The sequence below is a fragment of the Felis catus genome, chromosome B4 (assembly GCF_018350175.1).
Source record: "Felis catus isolate Fca126 chromosome B4, F.catus_Fca126_mat1.0, whole genome shotgun sequence".
In the NCBI taxonomy this organism is placed as follows: Eukaryota; Metazoa; Chordata; class Mammalia; order Carnivora; family Felidae; genus Felis; species Felis catus.
Genome location: NC_058374.1, coordinates 94,283,963 through 94,301,568, shown reverse-complemented (window position 1 = coordinate 94,301,568; position 17,606 = coordinate 94,283,963). Strand labels below are relative to the sequence as shown.

The window sequence follows — 17,606 nt, the reverse complement described above, 5'->3', positions numbered from 1 at the left end:
ATTTAAATCTTACAGTGTGGCGAAGGAATGATATTTATAATGCTGCAATAGCGTTGGATTACTTAGCCGTGCTCTTGTCTGATATAGAAAAGAAACGTTTCACATCATTTCAAGAAAATAATAATACTTTATTTTATTTATTTATTTATTTAGAGAGAGAGTGTGCGTGCATGTGCACACAGGCTCACAAGTGAGGGAAAGGTAGAGAGAGAATCCCAAGCAGACTCCGCACTCTCAGCCCGGAGCCCGACATGGAGCTCCATCCCGTGAACTGTGAGATCGTGACCTGAGCCGAAATCAAGAGTCGGACGCCTAAATGACTGAGTCACCCAGGCACCCCAATATTTACTTTAAAATAACTAAATTCTCCAATCATAGACAAAGAATGGCTAAATAGATATTTTTTTAAAAGACTTCTCTATATGTTGCCTACAAAAGACTCACTTCAGATCTAAAAGTGATGAGATGAAAAAGATATTCCATGCAAGTGGGAAAAAAAAGAAGGCTGGTATGGCCATACTCTTATCAGACAAAACAGACTTTAAAACAAAAAGCAGGGGCGCCTGGGTGGCACAGTCGGTTGGGCGTCTGACTTCAGCCAGGTCACGATCTCGCGGTCCGTGAGTTCGAGCCCCGCGTCGGGCTCTGGGCTGATGGCTCGGAGCCTGGAGCCTGTTTCCGATTCTGTGTCTCCCTCTCTCTCTGCCCCTCGCCCGTTCATGCTCTGTCTCTCTCTGTCCCAAAAATAAATAAACGTTGAAAAAAAAATTTAAAACAAAAGGCATAATAAAAGAGTATTACATAATAATAGAGATCAATCCAACAACAGCATGTAACATTTATATACATTCATGGACTAGCATAGGAGCACCTAAATATAAAGAGAAAACATTAACAAGTCTAAAGACAGAAATGATGGCAACACAGTAATAGCAGGGAATTTTATATCCCACTTGTATCAATGGATAGATCATCCAGACAGAAAATGAAAGAAACATCACCCTTAAATGACACATTAGACCAAATGGATTAATAGATACACACAGAACATGCTACCCAAAAGCAGCAGAATACACATTCTCAAGTGCACAGGGAACGTTCTCTAAGACAGATCACATGGTGGGCCACAAAACAAATCTCAACAAATTTAAGAAGACTGAAATAATACCAAACATCTTTTTCAACTACATGGTATAAAACTAGAAATCAGTTAAGAAGAAAACTGGAAAAATCACAAATTTGTGACAATTAAACAACATGCTACTCAACAGCCAATGGGTCAATGAAGACATAAAAGAAAAAAGAAAAAATACCTTGAGACAAATGAAAATGGGAATTCAACCATCTACAATTTATGGGATGTAAGCAGGAAAGTTTACAATGATCCAGGCCTCCTTCAGGAAACAAAAGAAATATCAATCTAATTTTATACCTCAAGGAACTAGAAAAAAAAGAAAAAGAACAAAGCTCAAAGTTGGTAGAAGAAAATAATAAAGATCAGAGTGGAAATAAATGGACTACAGACTAAAAACCGACAATAGAAAAGATCAATGAAACTAAGAGCTAGTTCTTTGAAAAGAAAGAAAAACCTTTACCTAAGGTCACCAAGAAAAAGAGAAGGCTGAAATAAAATCAGAAAAGAAAGAGAAGTTACAACAGATACCAGAAAAATACAAAGGATCATAAGAGACTACAATGGACAATTATAAGCCAACAAACTGGATAACACAGAAGAAATAGTAAATTTTAGAAACACAGCTTCCAAGACGAAATCATAAAGAAATATCCGAATAGACCAATTACTAGTAAGAAGATTGAATCAGTAATAGAAAACCTTGCAACAAACAAAAGTACAGGACTAGACTTCACTGGTAAATTCTACCAAACATTCAAATTAGATTTAACACCACTTTCAAGCTCCCAAAAAAGCTGAAGAGGAAAGAAGCTTCAAAACTCATTTTACAAGGCCAGCATTGTGCTGTACCAAAACCAAAGACACAACAAAAAAAACGAAGTTACAGGCCAATATCCATAATGAACAAAGATGCAAAAATCATCAACAAAATATTAGCAAACTGAATTCAACAATACAAAGGATCATATATCATGGTCAAGTGGGATTTATTCCAACAATGCAAAGATGGCTAAAATCTGCAATCAACATGATATACCACATAAACATGGCAACAGATGGACACCAAACTCACTGTGGTGATAACTCTACAGTGTATACAAATAACCAAATTATGTTGCACACCTAAAACTAATATATTATATACTGACTTACCTCAATTAAAAAAAAATTGAGGACACCTGGTTGGCTAAGTTGGTGGAACATGAGACTGTTGATCTCAGCTCAGGGCTGTGAGTTTGAGCCCCATGTTAAGAACATAAAGATATCTTAAAAAGTAAAATCTTTAAAAAAAGAAAAACAAAAACAAAAAATGGGCGTCTGAGTGGCTGGCTCGGTTGGTTAAGCGACCGACCCCTGGTTTCCACTCAGATCATGATCTCAGTTTCATGGGCTCACGCCCTGTATCAGGCTCTGCGCTCGCAGTGCAGAGCCTTCTTGGGATTCTGTGTGTCCCTCTCTCTCTACCCCTCCCCCACTCACTCTCTCTCAAAATAATAAATAAATTTTAAAAAAACACACAAACCTTTTAAGGCTTAACTGAATTTTATGGCTGATTTTTGGCTGTAATAATCCTGTTTAATGTCACTACAACCTTCCCAACTGAGTTTTTATAACTTCTACTGGGGTGCCTGGGTGGTTCAGTCAGTTGAACGTCCAACTTTGGCTCAGGTCATGATCTCATGGTTTGTGAGTTCGAGCCCTGCATCAGGCTCAGTGCTGACAGCTCAGAGCCTGGAGCCTGCTTGGGATTCTGCACCTCTCCCTCTCTCTGCCCCTCCCCCACTCACGCTCTGTCTCTTTCTCTCTCAAAAATAAACATTAAAAATAATTTTTAAAAATAACTTCTACTACTATGTTCTTTCTTTTCTTCTTTCTTAAAGCCCAGTTTGTTTGCTTACTTGTTTTTATGGCTGAGTTTAAAAGTTATATGCAATGCTGGCTATTTTCCATTTGACCCTCCAGAGCCACTCTACTCTTTTTGTAGGAGCCTGACCTGCATGAAGCACCAACAGAACAGACTGGCTGTGGCTCCATTGCCTGCTAAAGCTTTTCTGATGGCCTCTATCAGGCAACCCTCTCCAGTAAGTATGGCTCTTGCGGGTTCAGGTAAACACTTCCTCCCCTGTTCCTTTCAAGACCTAGAAGTAGTAACAGCTTCATCATTACCTGCTCCTTTCCCTTAACCTGCCTACACTCTGCAAATAATCCCTTCACTGAATTCTTTTAGATTACACTTGTCAGTGTCCTATTTTCTGCCAGAACCCCAACTGATACAAGTTGCTACTGGTGTTTCCAATACAGTAATTATATATTGCATTCTAACCAATGGAGAAAATACCTTATGAGAAAAGAGTCATGGTCATCAGATGACTCAGATGAATGAATAAATAGGTACTAGATGTTTCAAAACTGCAACATAACTTACTGATAAATTTTGCCCCTGAATTTCTTCAACATAAAAACATATTAATAAAACTACAACCAAATAATCTTATATTTTACTAATTAACACATGTAACTTAATAGTTATTTATTGTTTTAGCAGGTTTTTTAAAATCTTTTTTTTGTTAACGTTTTATTTTTTGAGAGACAGTGACAGAGTGCAAGCAGGGGAGGGGCAGAGAGAGAGGGAAACACAGACCCCGAAGCAGGCTCCCAGGCTTTAAGCTGTCAGCACAGATCCCAACACAAGACTCGAACTCACCAAGTGCGCGATCATGACCTGAGTTGAAGTCAGATGCTTAACCGACTGAGCCATCCAGGTGCCCCACTTAATACTTATTTATAAAGATTACTTTTTAAAGTGGAGCTCAAAATGTATTACTTATTGGTCTGAACACTGACAGTTATTTCGTGAAAAATGCTTTAAGTAATCTCTATGCCCAACGTGGGACTCAAGCTCACAACCCTGAGATCAAGAGTCACATGTTCTACAGCCTGAGTCAGCCAGGGTGCCCTTATAAAAAATGCTTTACAATTTAGCATATCGGGGGGGCGGGGGGGGGAAGGTGCCCGTGTGACTCAGTTGGTTTAGCGTCCAACTCTTGATATCCGGTCAGGCTGTGATCTTGCAGTCATGGGATGGAGCCCTGCATTGGGCTCCCTGCTGAACAGGACGTGCTTGGGATTTGCTCTCTCGCTCTGCCCCTCCCCTACTCACACGTGTGCTCTTTCAAAATAAATAAGCTTAAAAATTTAGCATATGGGGGCGCCTGGGTGGCGCAGTCGGTTGAGCGTCCGACTTCAGCCAGGTCACGATCTCGCGGTCCGGGAGTTCGAGCCCCGCGTCGGGCTCTGGGCTGATGGCTCAGAGACTGGAGCCTGCTTCTGATTCTGTGTCTCCCTCTCTCTCTGCCCCTCCCCTGTTCATGCTCTGTCTCTCTCTGTCCGAAAAATAAATAAACGTTGGAAAAAAAAAAAATTAAAAAAAAAAAAATTTAGCATATGGTGGCACAAAATTTCTCTTAGAAGTGGCTGTCAAAATGAGCAAGTATACGCACAAGACTTTGGTGGTAGCAGGTGTCCTCCTTTTCATACTACATAAATTCAAAGACTCATTTGAGTTGCAGTTTTTATAGCAAATGTGATGCCCAAAGAGTCTAACTGGGCAAGTCAATGGCCTAAAAGTCATTACCCAATCTGTATCATTTCCTCCAAGCATTGTCACTTGTTGAAGTTTTACAGTCTTGGCAAAGACCTGGGTGAAGGTGAATAGACTTCTAGGTTTATGTTAGATTTCGGATTCTAAATCTTTCCCAAGCTCTTTTAATTTTTAACCTTAAAAGATGCCAAACATTGATTAGTATTTTCTTTGAGTAACACATAAATTACCCGTAATACACAATTCCAATACTAGTATCTTTGGTCTAAGTATTTGGTATTTCTTTGGTCTTGTTACTTGGTAGTTATTTCTGCTAAAAGAGGAGTATGATTACACAAGTGGAAAACATGAGTTTGGAACATCACAGGCTAGTGAAATGATTTAGCTATTAATTTAGCTTCTTCAAATATTTTCTTTCTTTACACTAGTTCAAAAATCTGCTTAAAAATTCAAAGGGAAAGAGAGCTCAACTTTTTCTTCTTACATCTATAAATAGACCAAAGGTTAAGCTAACCAAGTAAGGCTTAGTTCCTCCTATTGATAAGGCTGCAATTGTTTAAGATTGGGTTTGTTACCATGCACATTTTCAGTTTTTAACTAAAATGCTACAAATTAATATGTTTATTTTGTCAAAACTAGTATGTCTGTTAAGGGAAAATATCCAGTACATGCTTCTCCATCCCACCCTCCAACAAGAAAATAGGTGGGCTGGAGGCAATAAATACTGTTTTCCTAATATACAGCCTCAGTGACACTTGCTTTAGTAACAAAAAAAAAGATCACCAAAATCACCATTCAAGTGCCTAAGATAAATTTATTCTGAAAAAGAGAGGTACAGATTACTGTTTGAAACCAGTATCTCTCTTTAAATTATTAAAAATGTGTTAAGATTAAAACTAATGTAACATTGTGTGTTAATTTCACTCAAATAAAAAAATTAATTTAAAATGTGGTAAGATTATCTCGAATAAGAAAGGACTCTTAAGTAATAAATTATACATTCAAACGTATTGTCAGTATTTTTTAACAAAAATTTTGACTGGCTTGAAGCTTAAAAACTTAAAGTGATAACAAAAGACTTAAGACCATAATAAATACAACCTTCTAACATTTGTGAGTAGGCATTCAGGTGGCATTAAATACAACAAAATAAATGTTAGGTCTGTTTATAAGAATCAATTATGCAATACCCTCAAGCAAATTGTTCTTTTACTAGATTTTTTTAAACTTGGGTTGCCTCCAGGAGTAATAGTATTTAAGAGTGAATATGAGCAAAAAATCTGGAAAAAGTTGTGAAGTACATGATTTCTGGGTTTAAAAATATACTTGAGGGACTCAGTTGGTTTTTTTTAATAAACCTTATTTTTTACAACAATTTCAGATTTGGATAAAAATTGAGAAGATAATACAGAATTCCCATAGACTCCACATCTGGTGTTATATATTAATAATACCTTACATTAGTATGGTACATTTGTTACAATTAATAAACTAATACAGATATGTAATTATCAACTAAAATCCATACTTTATTCAAATTTCCTTAGTTTTTATAGAATATGCTTTTTTTTGTTGCAGGATCCTATTCAGGATACCATTATTATAATTAGCTATATCCCTTTAGGCTCCTCTTGGCTACAGTTTCCCAGATTTTCCTTGTTTTTGATGACCTTGACAGTTTGGGGGAATACTGGTCAAGAATTTTGTAGAATGTCCCTCTACTGCAATTTCTTTGGTGTTTTTCTCATGATTAGATTGGCATTATGAGTTTTTGGGAGAAGACCAGGGAGAAAAAATGCCTTTCATCACAGCGTTATCCTTGGAAACATACTGTCAATGTGACTTATCACTACTGACCTGGCTGAAGTAGTGTTCATAAGATTTCTCCACTGCAGTTACTCCTCTCCATCTCCTTTCATTAGTGTACTCTTTAAAAGGAAGTCATTATGCACAGCCCACACTCAAGGAGTGGAGAGTAATGTTCCACCTTGTTGAAGATGGGAGTATCAACACAAATTACTTGGAGTTACTCTGCACAGGAGATGTGTCTCTTCATTATTCATTCATTCATTCAACAACCTATTTATACCATATGGAGGCTTGAATACTTATTTTATACTCTGGGTTATAATCCAGTACAACTTTACACTTCAATTCTTGTTCAAATGATTCCACCTTTGACCACTGGGAGTTCTTTCAGTTGGCTCCTATGTCCCTTTGACATAGTGCCATCATTGTGAGTTTGTTTAAGCACATTCTTACTTTTCGGCACTACAAGATGCTCTAAGCTGATCTATATATTTCTTGCCCCAGTCCTTAAATCAGCCATTTCTCCAAGGAGCCCTGGTTCCTTTTAGTACAGAACTTATTAGAAACCAAGATCTGGAAACCAGGTGTACTCTTACTACTGGGATGTCACTGCTTCCAGGAGGGTCTGTTTTTAACTGAATTTTATAGTATTGGGGGGGTAATTTGCATAACAAAATACAGAAATATATTCATGAATAGACTGTGCTAGGCCTATGGAGTTTTAAAATTAGTTAATGCAACTATAGATGTATTTATCATAATTTAACAGATTATGAAAATAATCTTAAAACTACAAAGGAGACTGAATTTTTTTAAATATAAAATTGGGATACCACTTTTTTTTTTTGAAAAAGGAAAAGGAGGACAAATGCATAATGTCAGAAATAAAAATGAAACATCATTGTGATCTGTAGGTCAGCACCCAGTTCACCAACTTTTTGGTTGCAGGATCCCTTTACATTTTTAAAAATTATTTTGAGGGGCACCTGGGTGGCTCAATCGGTTAAGCATCTGACTTCGGCTCGGGTCATGATCTAGTGGTTTGTGAGTTCAAACCCTGCATCGGGCTCTGTGCTGACAGCTCGGAGCCTGGAGCCTGCTTTGGAATCTGTGTCTCCCTCTCTCTCTGCCCCTCCCCCACTCATTCTCCCTCCCTCCCTCCCTCATTCTCTCTCTCTCTCAAAAATAAATACAACATTTTAAAAAAATTATTTGAGAATTTTTCAGAGTTTTCCTTCAACTGGGTTCTTATCTATTGATATTTACCAAATTAGAAGTTAAATCTGAAAAATGTTTAATATATTTATTAATTTATTAAAAGAATAATAAACTTATGATATGTTAACATAAATAATATCTGTATGGGAAAAAATTAAAAACTTGATAAGAAAAGTTTTGTCTTTGATAAGACATAGTTTTGCAAATGTCTTTAATGTATAACTTTATAGATGACAGCTGGATTCTTATGACTGATTCTGTGATGTACTATTTTGGTTAAAGTATATAAGTATATGAAGAAAATCTAGCCTCATACAGAGATATAGCTGGGAAAGTGAATATTTCAATAATTATTTCAAGTAACTGTTGCTAGTCCTGATACTACACCTGAACTTAACAAATGGTAGTTTCCTGAAGTCTAGTTACTTCTGTGGTTTCTAAAACCATATCAATGAACTTTTCACGTTCTATTGCATTAAAATTCATTGGTTTATCTAGCACTTTTACCCATATGTGATTTTGTATCATTATACATTGGTCATCTGGAAAATATTCACTGAGTTATTCAGGTATTCCAAACTGACACAATTCAGAATACAATATGACAGAAAAGAAAACCACATTCTTTATTATCATTAACCACTTCACAAGAAAAGCCTTTTCTATTTTTATTTTTGTTTACTGATTGATTTTTTTTTTTTTTTTTTTTGAGAGAGAGAGAGAGAGAGAGAGAGAGAGAGAGAGATTGAGAGGGCACAAGTGAGATAGGGGCAAAGAGAAAGAGAGAGAGAATCACACAAGGGGCAGAGAGAGAGCCAGGGAGAGAGAAGTGGGGCTCACCCAAAGTGGGGTTCATACTCACCTGAAGGGGGGGGCTCGAGCTCACGAACCGTAAGATCATGACCTAATTTGAAGTTGAATGCTTAACCGACTGAGTCACCCAGGCGCCCCAAGAAGTCTTTAGGTATCTGGGAAGCTATCAAGCTCCCGGTGTTAGATACAAATTTTCCAAAATTCTTTCTCTTTAATTTTTTTCTAATGTTTATTTATTTTTGAGAGAGAAACAGAGTGCAAGCCCCTGGGAGACGAGCAGAGAAAGAGGGAGACATAGAGTCTGAAGCAGGCTCCAGGTTGAGCTGGCAGTACAGAAGCTGACACGGGGCTCAAACTCATAAACCGTGAGATTGTGACCTGAGCCAAAGTCGGATGCTTACCCAACTGAGCCACCCAGGCGCCCCAGATACTAAATTTCACTTGAAAGTTTTTTTTTTAATCACTGGCTACAAATACAGCTGTTTTTCTTGAAGTGTTAGGCCCACTCAGTTCATTTTTGAGAAAAACAAATATCAAATACATAAGTTCAAGTAATCAGTTTGCCTATCCAGTTGTTTCAAGGAAAAAAAAAAAGGTACTCCAGAAAAAAGCAGCTAATTCAGCTCACAAGTCAGTTGAGCAAGGACTTTTTCTGAAGACGACTATCATGCTTCAGTACACAAAAGGAATGCTTTATGAATCCTCTGTCACACAGAATATTTTTTTTTATTTTTTTTTAATGTTTATTTACTTTTGAGAAAAAGAGAGACACAGAGCATGAGTGGGGGAGGGGCAGAGAGGGTGGAAGACACAGAATCCAAAGCAGGCTCCAAGGCTCTGAGCTGTCAGCCCAGAGCCCGATGCGGGGCTCGAACCCATGAACCATGAGATCATGACCTGAGCCAAAGTGGGACACTTAACTGACTGAGCCACCCAGGCGCCCCTACATATCAACTTTTAAAGGGCAAAAAAATCAACTGACCATTTAAAAACATGAAAGAGAATGTAAACAGAAAAACAATTACTACAAAATCAAAGAGTTGCAGTTCAAAATCCTTCCACTAAGAAAATTAAGCCCAGATAGTTTTATAGTCCTACAAACAGTGAATGAACAACAAACAATTACAACCTTAAAAAAATTCTTCTAGAGAATGGAAAAAAAAACCACTTTCTAATTCATACCAAAACGCAACCAAGACAAAGGATGCTAACACCATTTAGTGGAGGAAAAGACAGTCGTTTTAACATATGGTGCTGAGAAAACTGGATATCCACATGCAGAAGAAAGGACTTGGACCCTTACCTTACACTTTATATAAAAATTAGCTCATAATAAAGATCTAAATATAAGACCTAAAAGTATAATACTCTTACCAAAAAACCATAGGTAAAGCTTAATGACACTACTTCTATGCATCAAAGGAAACAATTAACAGCCTGAAAAGGCAACCTATGGAACAGGAGAAAATATTTGCCAATCATGTATCTGGTAAGAGTGTTAATACCTAGCATAAAGAACCCGTATGACTCGGCAACAACAATGATAACTATTAGAGTAACTTGATTAAAAAATGGACAATGGAATTTGAACAGACATTTCTCCAGAGGAAATATACAAATGGTCAAAAAGCATATGAAAAGATACTCAATCATTAGGAATCAACACCACTAATCATTAAGGAAATGCAAATCAAAACCATAGTGAGCTATTACTTCACAACCATTAGGATGGCTACTATTAAAAAAAAAAACAAAACAGAAAATAAGTGTTGGCAAGGATACGGAGAAATTGGAACACTTGTGTATGGCTGGTGGGAATGTAAATGGTGTGGCTGCTATTAAAAAACAGGACTGTAGTTCCTCAAAAAATTAAAAATAAAATGACCATATTATCAACAGTATCATTTCTGGGTCTATATCCAAAAGAATTGAAAGGGTGTAGAAGAGATATCTGTACATACATATTCATAGCAGCATTATTCACAACAGCCAGAAGGTGGAAGCAACATACTTGTCCACTGGCAGATGAACAGATAACAAAATGTTTATACACACAATGGTATATTATTCAGCCTTAAAAAGAAAATTTTGATACATGCTACATTATGCTAAGTGAAAAGCCAGGCACAAAAAGATAAATACGGTATGATTTCACTTATAGGAGGTATCTAGAGCAGTAAAACTCACAAAAATAGAAAGTAGAATGGTGGTTGCCAGGACGATGGGAGGGGGAGATGAAGAGTGGTTAATGGGTATAGAGTTTCAGTTCTGCAAGATGAAAAAGTTATGTAGATTTGTTGCACAATAATGTGAATATACTTAACACTACTAAACTGTACACTTAAAAATGGGTAAGATGGTAAACTTTATGATAGGTGTTTTTACCACAACTAACATTTAAAAAGAAAGATATGTTAGGGGCGCCTGGATGGCTCAGTCAGTTAACCATCCAACTCTTGATTCTGCTCATGTCATGATCTCATGGTTCAAGAGTTCAAGCCCTGCATCAGGCTCCACACTGCCAGGGTGGATTCTCTCTCTGTTCTTCCCTCATATGTGCTCTATGAATGAGTAAATGAATGAATGAAAGGATGAATGAATGAGTGAGCAATATGTTGAAAATCCAACAGGGATAATGTAAGAAAAGAAAATTAAAAGCCAATCTGACTCATGAACACTAAAAATCCCAAACAAAATGTAAGCAAACCAGATCCAATAATTATGAAAAAAGAGAATCCATACTTGACTCTATTGGGTTTATCCCAGGAATACTTAGTTAACCTAATCTGAAAATCAATGTAACTGACTACATTAATAGATTAAGGAGAAAAAATTTTAATCATCACTGAAGTTATACAAAAGCCTTTCAATACAACATCTATTCATGATTTAAAACAAGAGTCCTAGCCAAGGAAGAATAGAATGAAACTTCTTTAATTTGGCAAAGACCATCTTTAAAAAAAATTTACAAGTTATCATGTTAAATGGTGAAATTTGAAAGCATTCCTTTTGAAGTCATGAACAAGGCAAGAAACAAAAATTTGAGTATCTGAGGTAGCTATGATAGTACAGTAATAACTCAGGGGTAGACAAAAAGACCAAGGGTACAAAAGAGAGAGTACAGAAATAAAACTACCCACATATGAAAACTTGATTTGTGAGACAGGAAATTTCACATATCAGGGAAGAAAAAAAGAACTATTTCAATAAATAGCGTTGAGATAACCTATTATCCGTATGAAAAAAGTGAATTCATGTCCCATATCTCTCAAAAAAATCAGTTACTAGGAGATTTGAAGATTAAATGTGAAAACCATAAAGCACTTAGTTGAGAGAATGCCATCAAAAGTTATCAAGGTATACCATGAGAATAACCAACTGAATTCAATACTCAAATTATTTTAATCTTTTAATTTCCCTCCATATTTTATAAATAAATCAATTAAACAGCAACCATGTCAAAGCAAGTAGACTATCTGATTAAGAATATGATGCTAATGTAATACAGAGCTGCCAATGTCCAATGACTTCACATCTTAAAGATATTACATATTTATATCTGCATTAAAGACCAACGTGTTATTGTCAGGATTCGTTAACAAGGATTAAAACAAAAAAACAAAAAACTTCATGGTGCATTCAGTAGGTGTTTATATCAATATATGTGGCTATATCTCATTTCAAATATTAGCAATGATGTCCATGGTAAAATCTAAAAAGTGTTTCAGGTAAGTGGGCTTGTTAGTTTGACACTTCCCACTGCCCCTTGAATCGTACTTTTTACCAAATACCAGAACCTATCTTTGGATGCTTCAGGGAAGAAACACAATATATTAAGATAAAATCTCCCTTTGGAAGAGTAAGACTATATTTTAAAAAGGGGGGAGGGGAGAAATGGGCCAAACAGACAACATATTCTTGGGACTTTCAAATAATTCTGAAATTAAAAGTGCCCAAAATATAAGTACAATTACTTAATATTATATAAGTACAATTATTACAATTACAAGGACACATCTTTCACTTGGGGAACTATTAACACTGTATATATGACTGAAAGGATGAATTGGAAGGAACATTTATCCCAGGATAATTTTTGCTTTACAATACGGAAGTGTGTGTCCATCATGCAAAATAAATTCATTCCCATTTCATCCACCATCAAAACACCCTCCCCTTCACCCAAAACACACACATGTATACAAAGTGGACGTTTTCCATCTAAACTGTAAGCCTCTTGCTCACATGAAAACAAAATGATTTTAACCACACACAAGCTCTAGCACTCAGATTTGTAGTTTCTACATGCTGCCCACACAGCATTTTGTGAGCATGTGATTAGGAGGAATGATGCACAATCACACCACATTCCTTCCCTCAGCTCACACATCAAGAACTTGCCCTCTCAGCTGCATTCTTCTCCAAACAGCCATGGTCACCTTAGCAACCCAGTGCTCCTAATATGGACAGCTGGTCCATTTAAAGTCAGCCCTTCTTGGCAGGAAAAACGCTTGTTCTTCAAACTGGCGGAGAGAGGAGAGGTTTTCTTTTCAATACACATTACAGGGGTTGATTTAACTCGATCAGCACTTTTGTTCTGTGGCAGCAATTTGTGTCAAGTTTCAACCTATTCTGAGTTTTTGGTTTTTTGGTTTTGTTTTGTTTTGTTTTTTTTTAATCTGAAAGCAAGTGGCTAAAAAAAAAAAAGGCAGCTCATATGGAATTCTAAAGAGTTTAACGTGAAACAAAGAGTATCTGAAATAACTATATTCTTTTATAAAAATGATAAAGCTATCCACATTTTCTAAAGTTGAAATTTACTTAAATTACATTTGAAGTCTTAATATACAATAATAAATCAGAGTTTATTTCTGAGTAACAAAAACACTGCTAAACTTCAAAGTCCTATAACTCCAGTCTACTCAGTAGACTATGAGTCAATCTGTGTTCCTTCATCCCACCACCTACATGTGAAATCTCTCACAATCTTTCCACAGGATCAAATGTCAACTAGGTATTGAAACCAAATGGTTAGCATATCCAAAAACACTGCAGACCTAGAATGCCCTAGGATAAAACTGGACTATTCAAAACCAAACTTGATCTGTACTTATACCACTAAAGCTAGCCTGAACCAAATTAAGTCACTCAGGATAAAAGACACAGGTTTATAACACAGTTTTCTTGATTTTCATACTACAAATGACTTGGGGGGAGGGAATTACTATGTACTGAAATATGTGAGATCAAATTCCTTGTTCCATTCCCACAAATTGAGGATTCTAATCTCCTATCCATCAAAATTAGACACCGAAGTGTCTGTTTACCAAAGTAAACAGCCATGTTCAAAACTTAAAAATATCTAAATGTATAGCATTTGTTCTAAATTGGAAATATTTCTGAAATAATGTTCCACATAACAGTAGCCAACAAAACCCAAGTTAATTTGTTAAGTGCTGCTTTAGTGAACCTTAAGGTTAAATCAATCAATTACTCTCTGGCTTTATTTTTGTTTGTATATGTGTGTGTTTTTTAAAACTTTTTAGGCTATGAGGTTCTTTCAGGTTAGAAAAATTTCTTTTAATTTAAAACTAGTAATTACATCTTCCATTTAGAGCAAAATATCAGTTGATAGGGAACCTAAAGCTAAGTCCACTTCTGGTTGCATCATTTGCAAAATGAGAATACTACACTATCTGTTTTACATAGGCCATCTCTTAATATAACAGTGTGAGACTAATGAAATTACTATGCCATATAAAATACTCAAAAACGAATGAAACTAGAGAAACAGATTATGTTATCTGATGTATAATTCTCTGAACTGTTACTTTTTTTTTTTAATTTTTTTTTTTTAACGTTTATTTATTTTTGAGACAGAGAGAGACAGAGCATGAACAGGGGAGGGGCAGAGAGAGAGAGGGAGACACAGAATCGGAAGCAGGCTCCAGGCTCTGAGCCATCAGCCCAGAGCCCGACGCGGGGCTCGAACTCACGGACCGCGAGATCGTGACCTGGCTGAAGTCGGACGCTTAACCGACTGCGCCACCCAGGCGCCCCAGAACTGTTACTTTTAAAAAGTGTTCAACAATGCATGGGATACCAACTCAATATTAACTTCAAGAGTTGCTGGTTGGGGTGCCTGAGTGGCTCAGTTGTCTCTCCCTCTCCCTCTGCCTCTTCACTGCTCTCTCTCTCTCAAAATAAATAAATAAAAACTTAACAACAACAAAAAAAGAGTTACGGGTTTTCCCACCAGAACTTGTATAAATACTTAAGTGTTGACATATAAATAACTACTTCTTTCAAAAAGCCTCAACATTGACTTCACTTTTAGCAAACATGAATTCCTTTACCCTTTTCCATTTCATGACTGAATTAGTAGCACATTTTCTCCTAGCCCCCAGAACTAAGTGCCCCTAAAATCCTCCTCCCACACAAACTTCTCCCCACAAGGTACCTTTAGCTTCTCCTCTGTGATGGAAGCCATTCCCTGATCTGATCACAGCTGTCATTGCCCTTCTTCTAAAGTCAGGGATCACCCCATCCTCTCATAGGAGTGTTCCTCTCTCTTTCCTCTTCATTACTGCAAGGCATACCATCACCTTGGACTTGGAGCTTCTCAAGTTCCCACTCTGACAGTTTATAGTTAGGGGATCCAACAGAAGTTGCTTCTGCTAATAATATGCTACTCTAGATGAAACTGTGTTTCTGCATCCCAAATTTAGAAAGCTGCATTTGTACTGTTTTTTTCTGTGTTAGATTCAGTGATGTGGATTCAGAAAACATGGTTATGCTTCAAAGAAATTAAAAAAGTAAGATGAATGTTCAAATATAATATGTAGAAATTAATAGGTAATCAGTAATAAGGAGGTTCCAAAATATTACTGGTTATCTTTCAACTATTAAGCTTTTGTGGGCTAACACTGAGACCTGAGCATTTTAACACAATGTTTCTAGAAGGAAAATAGATGTTTTTGTTAGGTCCCACAATTTTTTCCTTTCACTGTTCTAACAGATTCTCAGCCTCTGAAACAGATGTTTATATTTCCTCTAATCTTCCATCTCATCTAATTCACATTCTTTAAATTCAATTCTAATATTTAAAAAGTGAACACAAATTGGCCTTTTCTTAATGCTCATTGTAACATTCCTTATACATTTAAGGAATTTTACATGTAACAGTTTCATTTTAATAAACAACCTAAAATACAACATACCAGTTGGACAAAACAAATTAGACGAACATTCAACAACATGGCCAGATCTCAGAAAAACAGAAGAGTGAGGTGGGCGAAGGGGACTACAAGAATTGGACTAAGACCTACCATATAATTAAAATACACAAAATAATAAAACCTTTCCTAAGACATAAAAGGATAGATATGAAACATGTTAAAAAGTCACTTATATGAGGACTGGTAAAAGGTGAAAGACTTATATGATCTAAAGAGACACCTGAGTATGTATGGGAACTAGTTACAAAGGAAAACAGAAAAATAGTCCTTTAATGAACCAATGAGGATGGGTATGACACAAACTGAGGAATATCATCAACTCAATACCTCAAACATAGCTATCCTCTTTCATAATAAACCAGTTGCTCAAAAATTTAAACAATTTTTTAAACTGTGGTAAAGTATATGTAACATAAAATTTATCATTTCAACCATTCGTTAGTGCACAATTAACAACAGTTTTTCTAAAGTTGTCATTGTCCTTTTAACCTTTGTGTAGGAAGATGATACTACATAAATATGAATAATCATGTTTTGATTATTTTCTACTCTAAAATAAAGTTACAACAGCATCTGGGCATTTATAAAAATAAACATTTATGGAGCACTTACAGGGGAGCCCTATGGGTACCAGATACTATGATCCATCACTGTCATATGCTGTATTATGGGTCATACAATGTATAACACATCATACATTGTATTAATGTCGAAGATTCAAATTTCATTTTCCAAAAGAACAGGGACAAAGATGTAACAGATCAAGTTCACTAAGATTAAATCTTGTGAAATTTCTGTTTTCGCTTTAAGCATGATGGTCCAGGAAAATGGGGATCTGGATTTCTCCTGCAGTACTGTCTTTGAGTAGTGCCCTAAAGGATCAGATAGTGCTACACACAGGTTCCAGGACTCCCTGAAGCCTCTAGAAGTAGAAGAAAAACACAGGGGGAAAGCTACACAAGACACTTGTACGTGAAAACCCCATCCCTCCTCTTCAGCCAGTGGGTCCCTTTATTTTAACCCTCTGTTTTCAGTTTTCAGGATAAAAACTGACCTAATTAAATCTGTGGGAAAGATGTGTTTGAGGGTGCATGTTCCCCTCAGCACACATTACATTGAAAAAGGAGAATAAATGAGAAAGAGTTATTGATCTGAATAATTCACTTTATAAGCATTTTCCAGTTGTCAGATTAATCTGCAGTGATCACTACTACCTATACCAAAGAGTTCCTGAGAAAATTTAAACGATGTAATTCTCTTAAGGCCAAGCAACTGATTTTAAGTTCTTGGCTACCAAGAGGAGCACACCAATATATACTCACTTGAACATTTCATCCTTCAGCAGTCCAAAGAGTATAATAATCTAAATGATGACTGAAAATCCATCGTAAAGATGATCATTTAGGATTTTTTTTTTTAATACTAGATGCTACTCAATCTTTTCTTATCTACCCAGTAGAAAGCACTCCATTTTTTAAACCAAATACAGGAGTTATATAATTTCCATAGGTGGAAACATAGCTAAATAATCTCCTTTAACTTAACAGCCCCTAATAGAGCTTCTATGAATCCTCTACTGCCCTGAGTCATTTAGGTAAAAGGTAAATGGGCCCCAATGGAAAAAGAGAACTTTTCTTCCTAAAATGGACAAACTCACTCCTAACAATGCTAGGAATGAGTTCCTTAATAATGCTAGGAAGATGCCATGAAAAGCAGTATTTGAGTGTCAAAAGGTGATGACTTTTATCACGTCCTTTTAATCTTAACTTCAAATAAGATGAAATGCATCTTG

At 36.3% G+C, this 17,606-nt stretch overlaps 1 protein-coding gene across 2 annotated transcripts in view; it reads right to left on the bottom strand.

Moving 5' to 3' along the window:
- Positions 1-17,606, bottom strand: part of FRS2 (fibroblast growth factor receptor substrate 2) — a 112,742-nt gene that overhangs the window by 42,228 nt on the left and 52,908 nt on the right. The gene's annotated exons all lie outside the window — the stretch shown is intronic.